Consider the following 11,795-nt stretch of genomic DNA (forward strand, 5'->3'; position numbering starts at 1 on the left):
TGCATGGTTACTACTGAAGATGTTGTTCTACTAATTTATGATGTCTAAATAACGGAAAAAAACATGTGGAAGCTGCTAAATCATACAGAAAAGGACTTAGTAAGCAGGAAAGGGCACGATATGTGGACAAACTAAAGTTTATAGGTGGTAAAGATCTGTATGAGCTGGCTCCTAAATAGGCAGATGTGGCCTAATGGTTAGAGAGTCAGACTTGTAACCCGAAGGTTGCAGGTTTGAGTCTCAGTACCGGCAGGGAAGTGAATGTACAGTGCTCTATTTGCTCCGGTTGTTGGAACAAATGGCTGCCCACTGCTCTGGGTGTGTGTGATCACTACTCACTGCTGTGTGTGTGCACTTGGATGGGTTAAATGCAGAGCACAATTTCTGAGTATGGGTTACAATACTTAACAACTTTCACGTCTTTCCTCAGACAGTTTTTTTGCACTCTTCTCCTTTTGGCAGTCTATAGTACATGTTTTTCCCGGTCCGACCAATAAGTACAGCCCAAAACACGACAATAACTGACCATTTTCAGCAGCAAAATTTGCGAGTTCCGTTCGGTTCAATGGCATTGTTTACATTCAGTGCCGCCAATATGGCCGACTTCCGGATTGATGACGTGTCGTGAAAACACTCTATAAAGAGAAGATAGAAACGCTTGAACTGATTAAACATGAAGACAATAAACACACAACGTGACAATATATGGTTTATCTGTGTGTATCTGTGCCATCTCTGGTACTTTCATAATAATAAACTATATTTAAAATTAACACATTTATTGTCGTGATTACAGCTCCATTCATTGTAATGGGAGCCCTTTTTGCTTGCTTTAACCCATTGACAATTTGAATACAAGTTTGTTTTTCTTGGACCATCTGCCATTTACACAATGCAAAGTGTCAGGAGTATCAACTGCATTTAAATGACGCAAGCATAAAGTCACACTGACTAATATTTGAGCTACTCTTGAGCGCAAATTATAAAATACATTAATCTTCAGCATGACGCAGGCCACAAAATGAATGCAGTCAACAGGGCCACCTGTTGAGTACCCCGGCAGTAAACCCTAATGATGGTTAATAAAACAGTCAAGTTTATGTCAAGTCAAGTCAAGTCACCTTTATTTATATAGCGCTTTTAACATAAAATATCACTCAAAAAGTCATACTTAAAAAGACTTCCATTATAAGAACATTACTGTAAATGCATTTTACTGTGGGATGAGTTGAAATCATTTGCTGTGATAATCAGCAGCATGCCATACAATAGATTCTTTTTAAAAGTGCTTAAATTGTATTTAACCCAAAATGTTCCTTCCTGAAACTTGTCTCATCCCCGTGTGGAAGGACACTGGCGGCAGAGAAGTGACCTGCCTTATTAGAGGGTTAGCTCTGTGACACATCTGTTAATAAAAGCTTGTTAGGAGCGTTTGATTGCTGCATATCAGCGGTGTGGCCAATGATGGGCCCTACGACTGACAGAACTGATTTCCTGCCTTGCGTGGCTTTGATTAATTGTGCTGTCTTTTGTATGTAGGTGTGGAGGTCAGTCGTGGGAGATGGCAAATGAGAATTTACTCCACACACTTATTTGTTATTGGAGAAGACTAATCACATGCACTTCACCTCCTGCTACCACTTCTGAATACAACCCACACACAGAGAGACAATAAAGAGATCTGAGCACTCCTGATTCTGCACATTCGCTTTTCTCTCTCTGTGTCTCTTTCTTTTTAATACATAATAATGAGCAATCTGGTGGGTTTAGGGAATAGGTGGACTTTAGAATTTTAAAATTCTATGAAAAATGTTTCAAATTTGTTAAAAATTCTATCAAGTTAATAGCTGAATGCACATGTCTGTGCAAAAGGCCATAATCCGTGTCCCTTTTACCCCATTTTTACTTTCAAAAGAGTGCTCATTCAAGCCATCTTTGTGAACAATAATGAACTTGAACTAAGTTATGTGCTTGTAAAAATGTGTGACTTGCGATTTGGATTTCATCAGAACAACATGCAACACATAACTTAAAGAAATAGTTTACCTAAAAATGAAAATTTGCAAAAAATGTATTCACCCTCAGGCCATCCAAGATGTAGATGTAGAATTACATCACTTGTTAACCAATGCATCCTCTGCAGTGAATGGGTGCCGTCAGAATGAGAGTTCAAACAGCTGATAAAAACATCATAATATTCCACAAGTAATCCACAAGTCTCCAGTCCATGAATTAACTTTTTGTGAAGCGAAAAACTCTGTGTTTGTAACAAACAAATCCATCATCAAAATGTTAATTCAAACTGTTGTTTCTGGCTAAAATAGAAGTAATCTATCCATAATATTGTCCAGTCCTTTCTCAGCTTTTTTGACTGTCATACTGACCCATTCACTGTAGAGGATGCATTGCAGAGCAAGTGATACAATGCTGTTCTGTTGAAGAAACAAATTAATCTACATCTCGGATGGCCGAAGACTGAGTACATTTTCAACAAATTTTCATTTTTGGGTGAACTACTTCTTTAAGTAGCAAATACTTCAGTATATACAATATAGTATATACCACAAGGATTCAACAAAAATAGTATTTTATGTATATATACTGTACGTCTTTTATATGTTGATACATAACATTTATATTGACAAATATTCATATTAATAATATAAATTTTTAAATTTAATTTTATATATTAATTAAAATTAAAATATTTGAAAGTTTAGTCACAGTTTGATCTGTTACAATTTGACACATTTTGTACATTATCATCAACTAAAATGTTTCATTATAAACGTATATGCACAATTTTTTTTTTAAATATATAATTTAATTTATTATATTTAAAAATTGTATTTATTATTTTTTTGAAATCTAAATATGGTACAATTTCTAAATTAAATTGATTAAAACAAGAATGAACATGAAATGTGTGTGTATTAATGATTCTCTCTTTAACACCGAGTGAGGGTGTGCAGAAGGATAATGGATGCAGAGGAATTGCTCAGACTGTAGCTTCCAAATATAGCACATAAATGTGCAATGATGTCCCTAAAGGAATGTTAGAGGAGGAAAAACACCCACCAGTCAGAATGAGGAAAAAAATAATAAAGATATATCTGTATTTATATAAAAAAGTCTTTTTGGTGGTCATGCCATACAGGGATATACAGTATACTTTGCAAATACCAGCATGCTTTAAGAATGCACCACAGGACCAGCCTGATTCTGGTCCTGTGGGGCAGTTTAGTTCGTGTGGGCTGTGCATTCAAAACCTGGCTCATCATGACTGGGTGTTTTACAATCAGACGTCAGATGCATTCAACGCTTCTGGGACACTAAAGGCTTTGGCATTGAAGGGAAGCAGTGACATATACACAGTGTTGGGAAGGTTACTTTGGAAATGTAATAGGTTACAGATTACAAGTTACCCTATTTAAAATGTAATAGTAGTGTAACTTTTTCAATTACTTTATTAAAGTACGCTTTAGTACATTCGGCAGGCAATTATACAACAATGATATTAAAATATCGGGCCAAATCGGCTGCCAGGCGACCGGGAATTGTCCTGGTTCTCCCGATGACCAGTCCGCGCCTGATTTCCACAGACACGCAGAACGTGCAGGATTCATATATTGTCTTTTCGCGGCTTAATATTCACAGACACTAGTCCATATCGCGTTTTGATTAAAGTGCACTGACCTACTTTTGATTTATTCGTCCAAAATGTGGCATATTCCGTCCGCGTTAGGCTATAGGAATTCTGTTTTTATGACTGGATTCTACGAACCAGTCTGTGTTTTCCGCATCGCGGACATTATAGGGCCGTATGTCTCAGAGTAGTCAGTGCAATTTGGGAAAGAAATCAATTAAATCTGTATGTGGATGTGTGTAAATATTCAAATGTAATCCCCTTTGTAATCGTTAACATTTTCATAAGTAACTGTAATTTAATTACACATTTTTTCTTAGTAACTGTAACTGATTACAGTTACATTTATTTTGTAATTAAATTAGGAACGCCGTTACATGTAACTAGTTACTCCCCAACACTGCATATACAGTACACCTACAGGAATAGATTAGCCAAGAATGTTCTGTTGTTTCATCTCTATATAGTCATATCTGACAAAGACCATGACAAAGTCATGAGACCACTGCAGGTGCAATGCTCACGTCCCTCTGTTTCGTCATACACACTTCTATATGCCCAATCAGCAAGTTCAAAGATGCTTCTCATTGGTTAGTGCCCGACAGCAAGTTATTATTATTTTTTTTTGAAGTGCACTTAGTTGCTTACAATGCCTTTTCTTAGTCTGAGAACAGTGCGAGTTGAGGGAAACTTTCAAAAGCACACGCAAACCAACATTTCTTGGCACTTTAAGTGCTTGCAAGCACAAGAGTTTATGAGAAATATCCAGACCCTTGCACGATCTTCAGCCACTCCACTTCTCATTTCTCTATCTCTCTTCATTTCTGTCAGGGATAATAAGCATGTTGCACTTCTCTCTCTCTCTTTTTCATTGTGTCTACAAGTATACTGAGACAAAGCAACCTAAGCAAGCATTTTATTTAACAGTATTATTATTTACTTCTGTAAATAATGCATTCATTTTTTAGGGGCACACAATATAAGGGCATTTCAAAGATGAAATTAGTCAAGGAAATGTCTATGAGATCAATCTATTATCTATATTCATGTATGTACAGTACATGAGATGGTTTTGTGTAAAAATAAATCTTACGTTCATTCAGAAACTGTTCATGTGTTTGTATGTAGGCAAAAAAGCATGTCTTTGACCTCAGAGTGTACAGTAAAAACCTGCACATTTGCTACTTCCTGAAATGAGGATGAAACATTTATGACTAAACCGTAGGAGGTGAAAGTAAGTGTGTTAGAGAAAGACAAGAAGGGGTAAGTGGGAAAATCTAGTTAATTATTTGTGAGAACTTTGTCTTCCACATATAATGGTCATGTGTGGATTTAGAAGCCTATATAAATAAAGTAATATACAGGGTATATACAGGAATCATGGAGTTAAATTTAATACCTTTTAAGACCTTTTTTTTTAAGACTATTTCCATACATTTTAAGACCTCATCGCCACTCCAAGTTTTAACCGGTTACATCGGCGACACTTTAACTTACATTTACTATATATTGATTGTAAGATAGCACAACTAAACAGACTTACTTTGTGATAACTCCTTATCAATACAACATAATTCAGAAGGGGGGGAATGAAGCACAAGAGAATTAATTGAGTGACTAACCCAAGAAACAAGAATTAGACCAATAAACAAAACAACTGACAAAACTGATTGAGGAGGGAAAATAAAGCTCTCCGAGCTAAAGGGGCAATGAGTTCACACAGTATAAGTAAAAGATGTATTTGTCACATCAACTCTTGTAACTGTCTGCAAACCATAGCTGTTTTGTGGAACACTTCTCATGACAAACATCTGACTGATCAGACAGTTTACCCGTGATTACAGAGTGCTTGATTTGATGCAGACTTGACAGAGTGTCAGTACTGCACCTGTTCGTGTCTGAATGATCATGAGAAGTAAAATAATGATCACAACTATTACATCATTTTAATTGTGCATCAACCCATGGCAACAGTTTAAAAGCAGCCCAATTTCGTGGAAAAAAATAACAACAACCCTGCATCCAACACGAGCTGCAGAAGTCAGATTTGCCTGATCACAGGTCAAAAGTAAGGAGAGATAACTGACAAGATGTTGGAAGATTTTCTCCTCAACATATCCCGAGCTCATTGACAAATATCTTTTATCGTAAGATGTGCTCCCTTCACACAGTGCCCGCACGATCGCGAAATTGAAAGTGAAAGTGAACTGCGACTGCGAGCGCTCATTCAAAAGTTTTAATTTAATTTAAATACCCCACATATTGATAGCGGCGCCCTGATGCGCTAAAATTATATACAATATTAGAATGTTTACGGGAGCGGACACAAAAATCACGGGAGCGGATGGGAGCATGCGATAATGGTCAGAAATTCAGCGAGAGCAGAGCGGGATCAACAAGCCCCGGGCTATCACGCAGCAGCTCAGTCAGTCAGTGAGCGCCGTAACAGATTACATAAATTTATTCCATAAATAAACTACACAGAACCCCACTATTTGGACAAATATACATAATGAAAAGATGATACAAAATTTAATACCTTGGAAAATGGCATTTAAGACTTTTTAATACTTTTTAAGGGCCTTCATTTTCTCTAAATTGATTTATCAACTTTTAATACTTTTTAAGACCCTGCGGACACCCTGATATAGAAAAAGAGTGTATGATTTATTCATACTAAATATTTTGTACTGTGTGTAATGGTCTTTTACTACACTACTACTCCCTGTCCCAACTGGTTTACAGTAAACACATTATTTTACAGAACTGAACATGGTATCATTTTATGATCAAGTTATCCTAATATGTCACATAATGTTAGCAAATCATCATTTCTTTTGAATTGAGTATTAGAAAAATGAATATGTTTGTGTTGTAGTTTTAAGTCTATGAAAGGTTATACCAGAAATCTGCTGCAGTCAGTCCCAGACACTTGAAATGTATTAATCATGTACTACTATTATTATTATTATTATTTGCAAAATGGCACAAATATTAACCGGATGGGAACAAGGTCCTATTGTTAGCCATTACGAAAGGGAATGTTGTTGAATGCAACAAATCAACTAATACCACAAAACATCACAGAATTCATCCAATCTATTTCTAATTCATACTGATGTTTGTTGTTGCCCACCAACAATGATGTCACTTCTATGATGATGTCATTGAGAACCTTTTCTTAAATAGATGGATATTGCAAAGACTTACAGGACAGAAAGTGAAATTGGACACACACACACACACACACACACACACACACACACACACACACACACACACACAGACATTTCAAAACCCAGGATTACTGATGGACCTCACCCACCATCTAAGATGCTACAGTATATAAATAGTGTATGCTGTATATTTCTGGTGGAAGAAATACAATTCTGCAGAGTTACTTGATCTATTTAAACATGTATCCTATCCAGTATTTGTGTGTGATAAATATTTGTTGTGCTTATTAAAATGTTGAGACTTTAGCCTAGACAGATGTTACAGTTTTTGCCCGTTGCTTGAACACTATAGACACATGCTTAGACCAAAGTAACAAAACTTGAAGCTTTTGTTACTATACCTTAAACACAGTGTAACCATACCTTAAACAAAAGCGCTGCTTTGCACTTCAGTGAGTTTTGACACAATGAGCCAAATTTAGCTAAACGTGTGTAAGCAATAGCCAAAAACTGTAATGCTGGAATCAACTGTGAGACTTTTTTGAGTGTCTTGTTCAGTTCAATTAAGGATTGTATTTTTGTTTTGTTGGCCTGAGTTGCTGTTATTTAACTTAATGCAGTTGCTACCCCTGAAATCTGTTATTTTTTAGGTGCCATTTTGGTTAGAATACAGTTTATTTTACTATTAAAACACATAGGCATTAGCAAGTCCATTGCTATTTTGAGAAATAAACTCTTAGACTCTTTTGTTTTCATCTGAATACTTGAGAGACCAAATCAAATGGTCACATGGTTTACTATTTCCATCTGGAAAATGTTTGAAGTTCAACCTAGACTCATTGGGAAAACGTGCTTCTACCTACATTTTTGCAAAACTCCAAAACTGTATCCATAAAATTCACTGCAGTTTCCAACTGAAATGGTCACTAGTAGCAGTAAAACTTATTCACACAAATTATGATTCCAGGGGCAGATTACCAATTAATGAAGACATATTTTTGTGTGGTTCCTTGCACAGTACCATGTTATGACAAAAACACTTTTACCATAGTGCATTATTTGTAAATGTATACATTGTGATGTTTGCATCACATAACCAACTCCATATGCATAGCTTTTCTAACACAGTAAACTTGCTCAGTAGCTCACCTGATACAGTATTGCAAAAATGGCATGGTTGCTTGAGCAAGTGCATTTTTTACCACATTTTATCCCACATTTGCTTTTCTTAACACTATCTAATAATAACCAATCCTAGATTAGTTTGGGAAAAATGTAGAAATATTCTCTTCAGTCCTATGCTCCTAATGTCAAATGCAGAAACATTAATTCATGCGCTCATGACCTCAAAGTTTGATTATTGTAATGCTTTATTGGGTGGTTGCTCTGCGTGCTTAATAAACAAACTCCAGCTGGTCCAAAATGCAGCAGCTAGAGTTCTTACTAGAACCAGGGAGTACGACCATATTAGCCCGGTTCTGTCAATTCTGCACTGGCTCCCTATTGAACAACAAATACATTTTAAAATCTTGCTAATCCTTCCCATAACATTCAATGTCTTTACACCGTAAGAAGAATGGCATCTACGCTAATATTAGTCTTTTCATTCTTATTCCGAGGTCACCATAGCCACCCAGATCCAGTCCGTATCCAGTCCAAATGGTGGAACAGCACCTAGAGACGACCTCTACAGCCCTGAATGTCAGCGGAGATGACGGGTTTTTTCTCCATTTCAGTCACCGATGGAGTTTTGGTTCCTTACCACTGTCGACTTTGGCTTGCTTAGTTGGGGACGCTTGACTGATTGCACAGACACTACTGGGAGAGAACTGAACTAGATGATGACATTACTGAATCATCAATGAACTGACTTTAGCTGAAAAATTACTCTGTTATTGTCTTGCATCATTGACAAACTAGGTTCCTGTTTGACTCTGTAAAGCTGCTTTGACACAACCAGTATTGTATAAAGCGCTATACAAATACAGGTGACTTGACTTAACTTTTGTCAATAATTACCAAACACGTTGAACTTCTAAAATTGTTGTCCTCAGGACAATGACTTTTCAAGCAATGCCCGTACTCACTAATTTATCTATAACTTCAGAACATTAAGTCTAAACTTAAAGAAATTTGGTGCAAATGCACACAAGGTCAATTCAACCTCATAACTCTGCAACCATTTGATTGATATAATAACATGTCATAAAACAGAATTATCTTTTTTTTCTTTTTGCCATGCCAGTTTTTTTATTTTTATTTTTTAAGATTAAATCAATTCAGAAGATTTATCTCCTCAAAAATATGTTAAATTCGACATGGCTCCCCAGGCAAAGTATTGGGTGAAACAGGACACATCATGCAGGACTGTACTCTGAGAATGTCTAACAAATTTGGCAAGGTTCTGATATTTGAGAGCAATCACCCTTCTCCCCATTATCCCATCTGCTCAGACCCTGCTAATTGCCACTTGCTGCTAAATTTATTATAACTTTTTTACATATTGAGTGTTAATGATTGCAAACAGAAATTACAATATTCAATAAAGAGTGTGACTCTGTTTGTATCAGCATATCAGTCACATTTGTGTGTGTGTGTGTGTGTGTGTGTGTGTGTGTGTGTTTTACATAAAACACAGGCCTGTCCATGTTGCACCATAAGATGTTTGAGTCTTTTTTGTTGTTGTTGAAAAGTCGTCCATCTGTCCATGCTCACACTGGTCAAAAGTGAATGGTGTCTGAGTTATTTTTATATATTTAGTTTGACTTTTCACAGAGCTGCTACCAGCAGTCATGACAGACAGCAGCTTGTATATTTTTCTTGTCATTTTTCATTGATAATCTTCACCGCCGCTGTGGCTCGCAAATCAAATACGGTGCCTATGGCATGTTTGATGTCATGGCGTTAGTTATGAGACACTTGAGAACCAATGATGTTTGATGTTATTGACGTCCAACCTGCGGCATGGGTGCCATATTCGATTTGAGATCCACAGTGGAGGTGAATATTATCCGTGAATACTTATATTTCGGTCTTATGAACTACTTTTCTCTTTAAAAAAACTCTTGTTTACCCACGTTTGTTGTGATCTGTAGTTCTGTACTATCAGTGTGTATTTAAGAACCAATTCCATGCTGAGAAAAGTGTTGAGCAGCGATGGGTAAAGCTAATTGTGCACATAATACTATGATTTACATTTTCATGAATTAAACATTAGTGACCTAGCTGTCAGACTTCTCAAATAATTCCAATGGCAGACTGCCTGCCACGTGTTGCATAAGCCATAATTTGACTCTCATTACAATTTAGTTTTTTACTGACTTTTTTTTATATAGGAAGTTGATGAGTTTTTTTTTTTTAATGAATACTCGTTAGTTTGGCTTCAGGGCTAAATATGTTTCACTGGAAAGGCGAATACTGCATTAATGCCATCCTACTGGAACTGGGCCCTGTTTTGGTATTAATTTTCTGGAATTACCCAGGAAAGAAAAATCAAAAGTGAGATCTCTTTAACATCTCAAATATTTATCTAAAGCTTTAGAAGAGATCTTAACAAAATCACACACTGTGCTCAGATATTTCTCCTTAGCTAGAGACTCTGGTGGTCTCAAATTTGTCTCCTTTAAAGCTTTAGAAGAGATCTTAACAACATAAAACACTGTGCTCAGATTTTTATCCTTAGCTAGAGACTCTGGATCTTTCACATTTGTCTCCTCAAAAGTTTAGATTAGAGATCTCAACAAAATCACACACTGTGCTCAGATATTTCTCCTTAGCTAGAGACTCTGGATCTTTTAAAGCTTTAGAAGAGATCTTAACAAAATCACACACTGTGCTCAGATATTTCTCCTTAGCTAGAGACTCTGGTGGTCTCAAATTTGTCTCCTTTAAAGCTTTAGAAGAGATCTTAACAACATAAAACACTGTGCTCAGATTTTTATCCTTAGCTAGAGACTCTGGATCTCTCACATTTGTCTCCTTTAAAGCTTCAGAAGAGATCACAATAAAATCACACACTGTGCTGTGCTCAGATATTTCTCCTTAGCTAGAGATTCTGGATCTCTCACATTTGTCTCCTCAAAAGTTTAGATTAGAGATCTCAACAACATTACACACTGTGCTTAGATTTCTAATTTCTTAGTTGTGTCTATTATTTCTCCTAAGGATTTTTAGGAGAGACATCTGAGACACTGTTGAGACTGATGAAGAGCCTGCATGCTCGAAACGTCACATATGCTATGCGACAGTTTTTTTTTTTAAATAATTTTTTTTGATACTTTTGGAGCTTTGGTGTTGCCGACTTTACATTTAAAAAATGTTCCACACTGTTGAGATTAAAATTTGAAATACATGAGAATCACCACTACGTCTCCTGAGGTTAGAATGAGCACCACTGAGCAATAAAATATTCCTATGATGGAGTCTTGATAGAGATTACAGCGAGACAATAAAGAGATATTCTATGTTTCTTCCACCACATTCTCAATTTTGACTCTTTTTTTTTTCTCAAATATTTCTCATGTCTCATTTGTGTCTACTTCTATTTCTCCTAAGGAATTTTAGGAGAAACATCTGAAATGCTGTTTATACTAAAATGAGAGTTACATGAGAATCTCATCTAAGTCTCCTGAGCTTAGGAAAAGCAACCACTAATCAATAAGTTTGTCCTATGGGTAACTCTGCCCCTAAAGGTTTTTCTTCAACTGTTTTTCTTTATTATCATGGTAAGCTCAGTTGTCCCCTACAGCAGCTCGTTCATCACAGCCATCCTGTTTCTGTTGAAGGAATATCTATCTATCTATCTATCTATCTATCTATCTATCTATCTATCTATCTTAGTCTCTATCTATCTTAGTCATATCTAGACATCCCTGATGTGTAAATAGCAAGGATGCACAATATACTGTATATTTGTACCATATCAATTCTTGGATTTTTTGGGGGGGGGGGGGCCACAATAAAATTTTTTTTTA

The 11,795-nt window shown here is 36.2% G+C and overlaps 1 long non-coding RNA gene across 1 annotated transcript in view; it reads right to left on the reverse strand.

The window, feature by feature from the left end:
• Positions 1-311: 311 nt before the first annotated feature.
• Positions 312-11,795, reverse strand: part of LOC107685337 (uncharacterized) — a 19,789-nt gene continuing 8,305 nt past the window's right edge. Inside the window, exons 2-3 of the long non-coding RNA XR_001633942.1 lie at positions 1,639-1,643; positions 312-420 (exon numbers count right to left, since the gene is read on the reverse strand). This is a non-coding gene — a long non-coding RNA (uncharacterized LOC107685337). The remainder of the gene's footprint in view (positions 421-1,638; positions 1,644-11,795) is intronic.

Source organism: Sinocyclocheilus anshuiensis, unplaced genomic scaffold, assembly GCF_001515605.1.
Source record: "Sinocyclocheilus anshuiensis isolate Anshui unplaced genomic scaffold, SAMN03320099.WGS_v1.1 scaffold385, whole genome shotgun sequence".
NCBI classification, from domain to species: domain Eukaryota; kingdom Metazoa; phylum Chordata; class Actinopteri; order Cypriniformes; family Cyprinidae; genus Sinocyclocheilus; species Sinocyclocheilus anshuiensis.